Source organism: Anolis carolinensis, chromosome 2 (assembly GCF_035594765.1).
Source record: "Anolis carolinensis isolate JA03-04 chromosome 2, rAnoCar3.1.pri, whole genome shotgun sequence".
In the NCBI taxonomy this organism is placed as follows: Eukaryota; Metazoa; Chordata; class Lepidosauria; order Squamata; family Dactyloidae; genus Anolis; species Anolis carolinensis.
The window spans coordinates 90,543,812-90,558,456 of NC_085842.1; the positions used below are offsets into that span (position 1 = coordinate 90,543,812).

General features: G+C 40.7%; 1 protein-coding gene across 1 annotated transcript in view; it reads left to right on the forward strand.

Moving 5' to 3' along the window:
- Positions 1-13,320: 13,320 nt before the first annotated feature.
- rnf145 (ring finger protein 145) overlaps positions 13,321-14,645 on the forward strand; it is a 72,511-nt gene continuing 71,186 nt past the window's right edge. The window contains exon 1 of the mRNA XM_003223481.4: positions 13,321-13,674. The gene's annotated coding sequence lies outside the window, so the exon portion shown is untranslated. The remainder of the gene's footprint in view (positions 13,675-14,645) is intronic.

Here is a 14,645-nt window from a genome sequence, read left to right on the forward strand (position 1 = left end):
AAGATTTATCATGGGGAAAAGGGAGTTTCCACTGAAGCTTTCTTACCAATCCTTATTTCCACAACAAGCCAAATTTTTCAAAATCCAGTGATCACAGGGACAGAAAGTTAGGTGAAATCTTCTGAGCAGGGCCACAGACAGCAAAACAAACACCACGGGTGTGTTAAACCTTCCCTACGCTATCTAAAGCTTATACACACACACATGCGTGCGCTTTCATAGAATCATAGAATGCTTTGGATAGCGTAAAAGGTACATATACTTAAAAATGTACCTGTTCCAACTTACAAACAAAATCAACTTAAGAACAAATCTACAGAACCTATATTGTTCGTAACTTGGGGACTGCCTGTAGTATGGTGTCATTGCTATATCTTAAATCATGTGTGTTCATTCCCAATTTTCTTCTGCTCTAATCCTGATACGTTCATAGAATCATAGAGTTGGAAGAGACTTCATGGGCCATCCAGTCCAACCCCCTGCCAAGAAGCAGGAAAAGCACATTCAAAGCACCCCTGACAGATGGCCATCCAGCCTCTGCTTAAAAGCCTCCAAAGAAGGAGCACAATACTGTCCCCCATGTTGTTTAACATATACATGAAGCCGCTGGTAGAGATCATCCGGAGTTTCAGGGTATGTCATTTGTACACAGATGATGTCCAACTCTGTCACTCCTTCCCACCTTTTATTAAGGAGGCTATTCAGGTCCTGAACCAGTGCTTGGCCACTGTGTCGGACTGAAGGAGGCCGAACAAATTGAAATTGAATCCAAACAAGACAGAGGTCCTCCTGGTCAATCGTAAGCCAGTGTTGACAGGGTCACACTCCCCCTGAAGACACCGGCTCACAGCTTGGGTGTTCTGGATTCATTGCTGAGCCTGGAACCCCAGGTCTCGGCGGTGGCCAGGGGAGCATTTGCACAACTAAGACTTGTGCGCCAGCTGCACCCGTACCTTGGGAAGTCTGACTTGGCCACGGTAGTTCACGCTCTTGTTACATCCTGCTTGGATTACTGCAACCCACTCTACGTGGGGCTGCCTTTGAAAACAGCCCAGAAGCTTCAATTAGTACAATGGGCGGCAGCCAGGCTTATAACTGGAACAGCGTACAGGGAACATACCACTCCTCTGTTGAGTCAGCTCCACTGGCTGCCAATATGCTACCGAGCCCAATTCAAAGTGCTGGTCTTGGCCTACAAAGCCCTAAATGGTTCTGGTCCAACTTACCTGTCCCAACATATCTCCTCCTATGAGAACTTTAAGATCGTCTGGGGAGGCCCTGCCTCTCTTATGGGTTTTAGAAAGAAATTGAAGACCTGGCTATGCACGCAAGTGTTTAAAGAATAAGCTCTAATGGCTTTGACTCGGTCTGGATCAAGATTTATGTGCTAGGTTTTTCAGATGAATGGTTTTAAGCACTTTATATGTTTTTAAATTGCATATTGTTTTATTGTTATTGCTAACAATAACTATTAACAATTGCTATTGTTATTGTTTTTAATTGCTCTATGTTTTATTTTACTGTATTGTTGTTTATCGGCAATGAATTTTGCCAGATTTGTAAGCCGCCTTGAGCCCCCTCAGGTGAGAAAGGCGGGATAGAAGTGATGTAAATAAATAAATAAATAAATCCCAGGAGGAAAAAGAGAAGGAGATGGACCCACATGCTCCTTCACATACCCTATGGATCCTGCCAACTGTCTGTTTCACCCGGACAAAGTAAGGGTATACATGGTGGAACAAAAACATGACAAACAGGAAGAAAATTAGGAACCAGCCCTATGCACTTTTACGTCACTTACCTGTGGATCTATTTCCTCCTCATCTTCCTATGTGCTACATGTTTCTGTTCCTCCCCAGTACCTCCCTTCCTTTACCTGGGCAAAACAACATTCATGGCACGCAGGAAGAGGAAGATGGGTAAAATCCACAGTAAACGAAATAGTGTATGAGGCTGCTTTTCTTATAGAAACATGCCACCTCCCAAACACCCTTCACCCCACTTACTCTTGAGGACAGGGTGAGTGTTCATAAGGCAGTTCCACACACTAGTTGCACAAGCTTACAAATAATCAAAACCACAAGTATGAAACCTGTGACAATGGAGGGACGAAGGTATATGTCCACGTAAAATCTTAAATGCAGTATATGATGTCTGCATAGTTACAGCTCTGAATTCATAATGTTGAATGAGAAACCCTGCTCAGATCCAAAAAAAATCCCTAGAAACTGGGTGAAAGAGCACAAACTGGCAGATAAAAATACATAGAAAAAAATTATGCACACTGAGAAAACACGGTGCTGCTCTAATTTCATATATAGCATACTAATGATATCTGAACTCAAGGGAATCTAGTGTTGGCGTGAAAGGTTTACTGAAAAGATGTGCCATGGCAGTTAAAAAGGGCAGTGTTAATAATTAAAATAGAGGAATAAAATTAAATACCCAGCATCAGATATAACATGTTTGTTACATAAAGCTAAAATATCACCAGAGCTGGGAAAGCTAGATTTAAAAGATTATTATGGTAGGACCTCAACTTTCATGGGGATTAGGGGTGTAGGACCCATGTGAAAGTGGAACAGTCACATGTTTAAATTTTCATTTTTAAAATTTCTAGGTCATCCTCTGGAATTTCCACTGGAAGCTGATCACAAAATTCTGGTGGCTGACTTAAAAATACCTAGAGAAGTACAATAATAATAATCATCGTCATCATCACCACCATTATTTATATCCCGCCACCATCTCCCTGAAGGGACTTGTGGCAGCTTACAAAGGCACTCCAAGTTGCACATATAACATACAGCAAGTAAAAAATGGTACACAAGTATAAAGAAGTCACATAAAATTATAACAACCCCTGTAACACATATAACATAAAAGTCAAAATAATACCATTTTAAAAAACATCAGTAAAATTAGCAGCCATCGATTCAGAAAGTGCCAAGTGTCAACTTCCTATGGGCCCATTAAGCCTACTCGAGGTCAAAGGCCTGTTTGAACATCCATGTTTTTAGGCTGGAATTGAAGGATTGAAGGGTGGGGGCTAACGTAATTTCTTTTAGGAGGGTATTCCAGAGTCATTCTTCTCTCTAGCACTCTAAGTGTCACATTGTATCAAAAGATTTAGATATACTCTACACTTTAGAATGAATGCAGTTTGACGCCACTTTAATTGCCAATTGTCAATGCTAGGCAATCCTGGGATTTGTAGTACTCTTTGTCAGAGAAGGCTAAAAATCTTGTAGAATACAACTTCCAGGATTCCATAGCATGGAGACATGGAAGTTCAAGTGGTGTTAAGCTGCATTAATTCTGCAGTATAGATGCATCCTTAGAGAGGACCTAGAAATTCCTAGAGAGGCCATAATGATTAAATTCACAAATATTCAAATCTGCAAAAGTTTTATCCACAAATGTGGAAGGCCAACTGTATTCATAATTCCAAGTAATTCAAGCGCAATGTACCTCCACTTATCAGCAGTAAGTGTAAACAATAGGAACCTAACTATCTCATTACTGATAGTCTTTCAAAGATATTTGGCCAATGAGTAAACAGATCCTAAATACATTTGATGATGTCAGCCAGAAAAAAACCACAATTGTATTAATTGCTAAACTGTACATTAAGCCTTATGTAAACCTCACTGGTGGGACTAACGTGGATTTAGACCAGAATCCGGCATTTGAAAAATGATACAAAGTCAGTCTGATCTAGTATGGTCTCATTTTTTATCCAAATAGAAAATTCTCAAAGAGAAGCTGCTGCCATATGTAGCAATTTGTGTGATTTTACCCCCTCTAGGAAAACAACTATAAAATTAAAGGCAAAGTAAGAAGGCAACCGAATGAACAAATGAACATATGACCATAATGTATATATTTCTCTTTCAACAAATCACGCTTCTTCCAATGAAGAAATTACAAGGCATACTGGCACTGTTCCAATCCTCTGGGTGTGTGAAGTAACACCCTTAGATAATTTTTTTAGATTGGAATGTTGTACCCAAAGGCTTCTCATCTGTTCTGTCAGAAAAAAGTACTTTTGATTGTAACCATGTGCCTATTAACACGGAAGCAAACACATTCTGCTCAATGAGATTTACTTCTAAATACAATATAATACAGGGAGTTAGCATGTAGCAGAAGGTTTCCTGAGAACTGCAGAAGCTTGGCTCTTATATCAACTGGTCCTTGTATCATCCATCTCCTGGGGAGATAGTTTGCGTTACAAATAAAGTATTATTATTATTATTATTATTATTATTATTATTATTATTATTATTATTATTAGTGCCCTATTGAGCCAAGCTGAATCGTGATCCTGGGCCAATCGCTGTCTTTCTCACCCTGATCTACTTCTCACGGTTGTTGTGATGATAGGATGGGAAGGAGGAAAGCCATGTCAAGTGGTAATTAGCAAGATACTTGGCTACTAAGAAACAGTGATATTGTGCTTTCAGATAGAATATAGATCAGTGCAGCTCAAGGACATTTTTTCAGAAGAGAAAATCGATTGTTACAGAATCTGCCATCTTAATATGGTAATAAGGTTTTCAAGTTGGGTCATGGCAAATGAACTTTAATGAAGTCATCAAGTTAGGAACATACTCAAGATAATGTTCAGTACCCTTTCCTCCTATTTTGAAGTGCTCTTATTATAGCTGGAAGGTTATAAAATAACACTCATTTGTAAATCTGTTTGCATTTCCAATTATGAATTTAAATAGTTGCATTCGAACCATGGTGCTCATGATTAAGGACTGCTGAATTTAATGGAAATTGCTCCCAGTTAACCATGCATACAGCTGAACCTATGTTTATTAATTGTTTATAATGGGTGTCAATTTCATCAGTGAAAATGTAAGCAATAGCAAGACAGGATAAAAACGGATTTCAAGCAACTGGACTCTGGTACAAAACTCACTTTCCTGCTGTCTACCTTGCCATCCTCCACATATATGGTTTTGACTTTTGCGGATTTGGTTATTCAGCGATTTCATTAAAAATATTGTCTAGGATTCTCCAGGTGTGACTTCATAACCAACTTCCTCTGGTCATCCTGAAGGTCCTAGAGAGTTCTATAGAAAACATCTCTCTAGGAATCTTTAGGTCCTCCAGTGCAATTCTGTAGTCAGCTTCCAGCAGAAGTTTACCATATAGTCATACTGGAAGATGCAGAGGTGTTTTCTTAGCAAATTCTTTATCCACAGTTTCTCACTGTGCTCTAACTCCAGTTAATATGGAGTACTGACTGTATTGGTTCTGTGAAACATGGCCAAGGTTCTCTCACACTACACAGTTAATATACAATGACTCCACTTTAACCCCCACAGCTTTGTGGGAGATAACACAATCTTGGGATTTGTAATTTGGTGAGAGGTGCAGCTCTTTTGCTGAGAATTCTAAGGACCCCTCCCAAAACTACAAATCCTTCATTCAGTCGCTTCCAACTCTTTGTGACCTCATGGACCAGTCCACGCCAGAGCTTCATGTCGGCCGTCGCCGCCCCCAGTTCCTTCAAGGTCAGGCCAGTCACTTCAAGGATACTATCCATCCATCTTGCTCTTGGTTGGCCCCTCTTCCTTTTTCCTTCAATTTTCCCCAGTATCATGATCTTTTCCAAGCTTTCCTGTCTTCTCATGATGTGGCCAAAATACTTCATCTTTGCCTCTAATATCCTTCCCTCCAGTGAGCAGTAGGGCATTATTTCCTGAAGTATGGACTGGTTGGATCTTCTTGCGGTCCAAGGCACTCTCAGGATTTTCCTCCAGCACCAAAGTTCAAAGGCATCTATCTTCCTTCGCTCAGCCTTCCTTATGGTCCAGCTCTCACATCCATAGGTTACTATGGGGAAAACCATTGCTTTAACTATGCGGGCCTTCATTGCCAGTGTAATATCTCTGCTCTTCACTATTTTATCGAGGTTAGCCATTGCTCTCCTCCCAAGAAGTAAGCATCTTCTGATTACCTGGCTGCAGTCTGCATCTGCAGTGATCTTCACGGGTAGAAATATAAAGTCTGTCACTGCCTCCACATTTTCTCCCTCTATTTGCCAGTTTTCAATCAGTTTGGTAGCCATCATCTTGATGTTTAACTACAACCCAGCTTTTGCACTTTCTTCTTTCACCTTGGTGATAAGGCTCCTCAGCTCCTCCTCACTACAAATCCTAAGATTCCATAAAATGGAGCTATGACTACAAAAGTAGAATCTGAATGCTATAATTCTGTAGTGTGAAATAGCCAACATTCAGCCTCTGAGTTTTAAGTAGGCACTTTATACCATAAAGCTCTTATATCTATACAGGATAATTATTTCCTCTTGTAACAGCTGAATCGAGATTTACATGTATATACAACACACAAGACATTTTGAGGATGTGTTGCATTTTCTCTCATGTTATTGTTGCCTCAAAGGAATGTCCATTTGGACCAATTTAAGTTGATGGCTTTTGTCCAGCTGCTGTCATCAGGCCCTCACATTATCTCTCAATTTGGATGATGCTCTAATGAGATTCCTCTGTCCTGCGTGCTTTTATTCTTCCAACTTCAACAGAGCTTTTGTTTCCGAGATCAGAGTGAACTTTTCTCTGTTGATACTTGAGAACTAAGAAATGTAATTTATACAAAGCTCAGTTAATAATGGGGTAAATTATAACTCTAGACACTGTAGCAACAGTATATGAGGCTAGTAGGAAGACTTTTGAAAACACTGACCAAATTATTATCCCTGGAATGTGGTAAATCTCTCTGTCTGGTTTTTGCATTGGAGGATATGTGTTTTGGGATGAAAATGTTTCCATGAAAGACATTCTGCTAACTAAAGGAATTTGTGCTCAAGGAGTAATAATTTGTCTCCCTATCCAAACTGGAAAGATAATTTTTTTTAACAAATAGGAAAACCACAAAAATGCTGTGTAGGAGGCATGGGAGTTAAGCAGTTGCAGGAATGCCAACACCATCCATACCAAATATCTAGAATTGTGCCTGGCAAGAACAGTTCGTGTCCAAGAAAGGTTACATTAACATAGCAACCCAAAGCTTATATCCTCCCACATCTCACAGATGAAAACTGGGGTCTGTAGCCAAGCAATAACAGAGTATAGTCAAGATGGCAAAGGTTATTCATAAGGAAGAACACACAAGCAAGTACAGTCCCAGCAGTTTGAGGACAAAAGGATTACAGTGAAAGAAGGAGAAAGAAACTGAGATATTTTCAAATCAGCTGAAAAGGTGAGGCAACAGAGGAATAGTCAGGACTGCCCCTGTACAACCAAGACATTAGGAAGGAATGTTGTTTCCTGCTTGTGGGTTTCTTAGAAACAACTAGCTAGACTCGTGGACACTAGATAGACCTGTGGATCAAAGAGTATTCTGCTTGGGTGCTTAACTGTGCTGTAGCAAGTGCTGTTGTTTCTATGTATCTAGCAGATTTGGGCTGTGCTGCTTCATAAAGAGCTTTCAGGATCATTTGTATGCAGCCATCCACAGCAGCCCTTGGCACACATAGATATACTGTCAATACCATGCCCAGACAGTACATCTATAATATTTAAAAGTATGATTCCCTCTATTTCCTAGCAAAACCTGACTTTTGTCCACAATAGGCTGAAATCCTACAGACGCTTACTTGGGAATAAAACTTGGTTTTAACATATTTCAAGTAACTGCACATTATTCTTAACATATAACATATGGGAGAAAAAAAGGCCATGGAAACATTCGCTTTGGCAAATACTGCAATGATTAGTATTTATTTCCCCACATAATAAATAGCATTTACTTGTCACTACAGGGGAGGCTAAAATGCCTTTGGAAATTTTTGTTTTAATTGGAATTGATTTTCTATTTCAAATTGACTTTCTATTTTTTAAACAAACTTCATTATTTTGTGACATGAATCACAAAATAAAAAACTAGAGGTCGATCACATTATTTCACTTACTACAACCAGTGAAGGAAGACTGGAAAGAGAAGATATATAGTCACCAATTTTAATGTTAGCATAAATCTGAAACAATGGTTTCTTGGCACACTACATTTATGACAATATATGCTTTCATTGCAAGGTAAACATATAATAACATTTTCCTGAGAGAATTTTCTACTACATGAGTTGCATGTTTCTGGATCCTATTACATTCAGTCACGGTTCTACCACTGTATAAATACATGACCGAGACCTAAGTACCTGAAAGCTCATGCTAAAATTTTAAAAACCAGCTAGTTTAAAGGTGCTGCCACATTTTCTCCCCCCTCTCCTTGGGGTGGGATAAGCATAATTTATTACTTTCACATCCCTAGACTAACAAACAATAAATTCACACCGTTAAATTGCTTAACAGACCTGTATCACCTTACATAGCTCTTTGAAGATTTATTACTAGGGTCACAATTTGCATCTTTCTGCATTCTATTTCAATTTGATCTTATCTTGACAGATATGTAATCATTCTTATGTGTATGTGTGCCTTCAATTCACCTGTCAACCTATGGCTACCACAAGAGCTTCATACTGTTGGGGCCCTTCTACACAGCCATATAACCCAGAATATAAAAGCGGAAAATTCTACAGTATCTGCTTTGAACTGGGTTATCTGAGTCCACACGGCCATATATTCCAGTTCAAAGCAGATAATGTGGGATTTTATTCAACTACAGTAGAGTCTCGCTTATCCAACCTTCGCTTATCCAATGATCTGTATTATCCAATGCAGTCTGCCTCTTAGTAGTCAATGCTTTTAATACACTGTGATGTTTTGGTGCTAAATTCGTAAATACAGTAATTACTACATAATGTTACCATGTATTGAACTGCTTTTTCTGTCCATTTGTTGTAAAACATGATGTTTTGGCACTTAATTTGTAAAATCATAACATAATTTGATGTTTAATACACTTTTCCTTAATCCTTCCTTATTATCCAACATTTTCACTTACCCAGCATTCTGTCAGCCCATTTATGCTGGATAAGTGAGACTCTACTCTATGTGGAAGGGGCTTAGACAAGGAAGTCTCAGAAGTGATTTTACCAGTTCCACCCTCTGAAATCTAGCCTACAGCACCTGGGATTCATATGTACCTGTCTTAATAAATCAGTACACCATAAAAGCTCAGGCAAAAACGAGTTTCAAAGATGCTACTCAACACTTCCCCATAATAAACAGACGTAGAGATCTCGTTGAAAAAAAACACACACATTGGAACTGCATTACATTACTTTTAGGAAGGTACATCACAACCATCAAGGAAATTTCCAAGCCTCTGCTAGTGAGTCTCACTGAATGCAATAGATTAAATAGAAGTTACTTCTGGGTAGTCATGTACAGGATTGCACAGCAGTTTGCTTGAACAAGGATGGACGCTGGTGACTACACATACCCTAAAATGGCCATTCTGGGTGGGACTGTTGGAAGTTTGAGGCCAAAACATTTGGTGAATCAGATTGAATTTTTTACTCTTATATTCAGCTGGGGATCATCAGGTGAACAACTACAAACAAGGAAACCAAAATTAAACCTAAGCTCTGATCATTCAAACTTTTATTCCATATTCAAATTAGACTTACTTCTTAGAGCAGGTGCAGGAAAATAGTGTCTTGTCTTGGAAGCAATACATCATCATGTATTTTAATAAAAATATAAATGAAAGGTTTTTGTGAGATGTGTTGTATCCCCATACATTTTACTATTACAATTCATGCATGTGTCTGTATCTCTTATAAAAGACCTCTGGTTTGCTAGTAAAACTGTATTATTGTGTTACAAAATGTCTAAATAAGTGTACCATGAAATGGTTGGAAAGTTCTGATATGGATGATGCTTTGGTATTTAAATTTTAAAAAATAAAATAAAGGAGTTAATGAATATAGAAACCCCTTTTGTGACTTTTGGCCCACCCTATGTGTATTATATTTATATTCTGGTATTTGTGGAGTTTGTTTTCAAAAGGTAGCAAATTAAAAAAAGAAAAATGAGTTATTGGTGGCAGTGAATTGTAGGCTCATAGTAGAATATTAGTACAGTTCAAAACTATCAGAAATGTATCACATCACTTTGGAACAGGGTTTTCAAAATTACATTTTATAGCAAAAGAAAACATGTTGTCAACACGGGTTTTTTTATTCCTGTAAAATGCATTCAGATGGATTTGGTACCTTTTACATACAGGCTATCTCCAAAAAGGAATAGATAGGGTTTTAACATTTGAATGTTTAAGTGATGTCTTTGCCATATATTTATTACATGTGTCGCCTTTGTCTCTCATATCCTTCCTTCCAGTGAGCAGCCGGGCATTATTTCCTGGAGGATGGGCTGGTTGGATCTTCTTGCAGTCCAAGGCACTCTCAGGATTTTCCTCCAACAACACTATTCAAAAGCATTTATCTTCCTTTTCTCAGCCATCCTTATGGTCCAGCTCTTGTATCCATAGGTTACTATGGGGAATACCATTGCTTTAACTTTGCAGACCTTCATTGCCAGTGTGATGTCTCTGCTCTTCACTATTTTATCCAGGTTGGCCATTGGTCTCCTCCCAAGAAGTAAACGTCTTCTGATTTCCTGGCTGCAGTCTGCATCTGCAGTGATCTTCGCGCCTAGAAATACAAAGCCTGCCACTGCCTCCACGTTTTCTCCCTCTATTTGCCAGTTATCAATCAGTCTGGTTGCCATAATCTTGGTTTTCTTGATGTTTAACTGCAACTCAGCTTTTGCACTTTTTTCTTTCACCTTGGTGATAAGGCTCCTTGGCTCCTCCTCACTTTCAGCCATCAGAGTGGTATCATCTGCATATCTAAGGTTGTTAATGTTTCTTCCAGCAATTTTAACTCAGCCTTGGATTCATCCAGCTCCGTACATTGCATAATGTGTCCTGCATACAAATTGAATAGGTAGGGTCCAGGACTGTAGCCAAAGGGGTGGGGGTTAGGGGTTCAAACCCGCCCCCCCTCAAATCTTTTCAGATTTTTTTTAAACCCTGGTTTTCTCATGAATTTTAACTGGTTAACCAAATCCCCATGAGTGTCCACTGAAGTTTATCTGTCTTGAGTGTCCACTGAAGTTTATAAATGGAGCCTGATTTCTAAATTATTTTTGCTTTATGGAACTACTCTTCATGATTCGCTAAAAAAAGTTTCAACCCCCCCCTCATTTTTTTTCTGGCTATGCCCCTGTACAGCCCTGCTGTACTCCTTTCCCAATCTTGAATCAGTCTGTTGTTCCATGGTTTATTCTTACTGTTGTTACTTGGTCATTATACTGAACACATACAACAATCAGTTGATAAGGGTATACACTTTTGGGCAGGGGGTTACCCTGTATGACATATATATTAATACACACAGGGCCATATGAACATCGCTATGTGTGTACTATATGTGTGTGTGTGTGTGTGTGTATGTGTATGTATATATATATATACAGTAGAGTCTCACGTATCTAACACTTGCTTATCCAACATTCTGGATTATCCAATGCATTTTTGTAGTCAATATTTTCAATACATCGTGATATTTTGGTGCTAAATTTGTAAATACAGTAATTACTACATAGCATTACTGCATATTGAACTACTTTTTCTGTCAAGTTTGTTGTATAACATGATGTTTTGGTGCTTAATTTGTAAAATCATAACCTAATTTGATGTTTAATAGGCTTTTCCTTAATCTCTCCTTATTATCCAACATATTTGCTTATCCAACGTTCTGCTGGCCCGTTTACGTTGGATAAGTGAGACTCTACTGTATATAGCATATTACACATTCACAGAGATATACTGAACACATACAACAATGATAAATTGATAAGGGTATACACTTTTAGGGGGGATAGTCTGTGTGTATTCCATACATATTAAAACACACAGGGTATTCCAGCAAATGATATATAACCTTACGAACCTCACTGTGTATGCAATATATATAATGTGTTTGTGTGTATATGTATGTGTGTGTATTTATATATAGTATATTACCCATACACAGAGATATATTGAACACATACAACAATGATAAAATTATTTATTTATTTATTTATTTATTTACAGTGTTTATATTCCGCCCTTCTCACCCCGAAGGGGACTCAGGGCGGATTACAATGAACACATATATGGCAAACATTCAATGCCAACAGACAAACAACATTCAGTTTTAGACAGACACAGAGGCATTTTTTAACATCTTTCCAGCTTCACGATTCCGGCCACAGGGGGAGCTGTTGCTTCACCGTCCATTGGTGGCTGTTCTTCCTCTTCTTTTCCTCGTGAGCAGTTTTATGGTGTTGTAGATTAGTTAAATTAGCCTCCCGCATAAAGCGTCCCTAAATTTTCCCTACTTGACAGATGCAACTGTCTTTCGGGGCTGCTAGGTCAACAGCAAGCCGGGGCTATTTTTTCTTTTAATGGTCGGAGGCTTAACCTGACCCGGGCTTCGAACTCATGACCTCTCGGTCAGTAGTGATTTATAGCAGCTGGTTACTAGCCAGCTGCGCCACAGCCTGGCCCTGATAAGGGTATACACTTTTAGAGAGGATAGTCTGTGTGTATTCCATACATATTAAACACACACAGGGTATTCCCGCAAATGAGATATATATACAGTAGAGTCTCACTTATCCAAGCCTCGCTTATCCAAGCTTCTGGGTTATCCAAGGCATTTTTGTAGTCAATGTTTTCAATATATCATGATATTTCGGTGCTAAATTTGTAAATACAGTAATTACAACATAACATTACTGCATATTGAACTGCTTTTTCTGACAAATGTGTTGTATAACATGATGTTTTGGTGCTTAATTTGTAAAATCATAACCTAATTTGATGTTGAATAGGCTTTTCCTTAATCCCTCCTTATTATCCAAGATATTCGCTTATCCAAGCTTCTGCCAGCCAGCCCGTTTAGCTTGGATAAGTGAGACTCTACTGTATGTATGTATGTATATATATATATATATATATATCCTTATGAACATCACTGTGTATGCAATATATATAATGTTTGTGTGTATATGTGTGTGTGTGTATTTATATATAGTATATTACCCATACACAGAACACATATACACACATACAACAATGATAAATTGATACGGGTATACACTTTTGGGGGAGATACCCTGTGTGTATGACATATATATTAATATACACCGAGTATCCCCCCCAAAAGTGTGTGTATATATTGGGAGAAAGGCTGTCCTGCTTCTGAAGATGCGCATGCACGGGGCCTCGAGCCAGGCGAGCGTGGAGCCTTTGAAAAGGTCCCCCTCCTTCCGACTTTGTTTCGGCGGCGGCTTCGTGCGCATGCGCCGAGCCCTCCTCCTCCTCCTCCTCCTCCGGCGGTGGAAGCGGCGGAGGGGGCGGCGCAGGAGGCGCAAAACGCCAAGGCGCCAGGCGTCCTCCTCCTCCTCCTCCTGCTTGGGCCATGGCTGCCCGTTAATGGCGGAGGCAGAGCCCGCTCGGACGGCGACGGCGATAATGCTGCCCAGGAGGGCCGACCTGGAGCCGCGGCGGCTTGGAGGCAGGGAGCCGCGGCCGCTGCTTTAGGAGGACGAAGAGGGAGGCCGGCAGGCAGGGAGGGAGGCAAGGAAGGAGGGAGGCGGGGAGCCAAGCCTGCAAGCAAGCGGCGGCAGCAGCAGCAGCCCCCTCCTCCGCCTCCTCCTCGGCTGGGGCGGAGGCCAGGTGAGCGGCAGGGGCCCTTCCTTCCTTCCTTCCCCAGGGGTGGGTGCAGGAGACCCCCGTTCCCCGAGCATGGCGCCTGCTTGCCTTCCTCTCCTTCCTCGCAGCCAGGCCTCTCTTGGCCCCGCGTCCCACCCTTCTCCCCTCTCTTCCTTCCCGTCCAGAGAGGCGCCTTGCCTGCCTGGCTATTCCTCCCACTCCCCTATTGACTCCTGGACCGTACACCCCCTTCGCAAAGGAGCCGGGAAGCCATGCCGTGCTGAACCCCCCGGGGCCCATAGGCGCCTGCTGGGAAGTCCCCTCCCTCCTCCCTCCCCTCCTTCGGGGTTACTCGAGTTCAAACGCAGCTGAACTCAGAGGGAGGGGGACACAAAGCGGGGAGGGGTATGTCGTAGCCAACACTAATTGGAAAAGTCTTGGGTGGCTGTCAGGGATGGGAGAAGCGCAGAGAGAGGACACCTCTTTTCCCAGTTGTTAGGATTTTTATTGGGGGGGGGGTCATATTCATTTTGCAGCAAATATACTATCGATTGGGGTTGTTGTGAGTTTTCCAGGCTGTATGGCCATGCTCCAGAAGCATTCTCGCCTGACGTTTCGCCCACATCTATGGCAGGCATCCTCAGGTTGTGAGCTCTGTTGGAAAAACTAAGCAAGGAAGGTTTATCTGTGGAAGGTCCAGGGTGGGAGAATGGTCCAACACTGGACCTTCCACAGATATATAAACCTCCTATGCTTACTTTTCCCAATATACCTCACAACCTCTGAGGATGCCTGTCATAGATGTGGGTGAAATGTCAGGAGAGAATGCTTCTGGAACAGAACCATACAGCCTGGAAACTCACAACCCTGTGATTCTGGCCATGAAAGCCTTTGACAACATACTGTGGATTAATTGAAAAAGTCTTGAGAGGGAGGACTGGGGAGAAGTGGAGCCCTGGTTTGAGTTGCTGGGTACTCCCTTTCCAGAGAGAAAT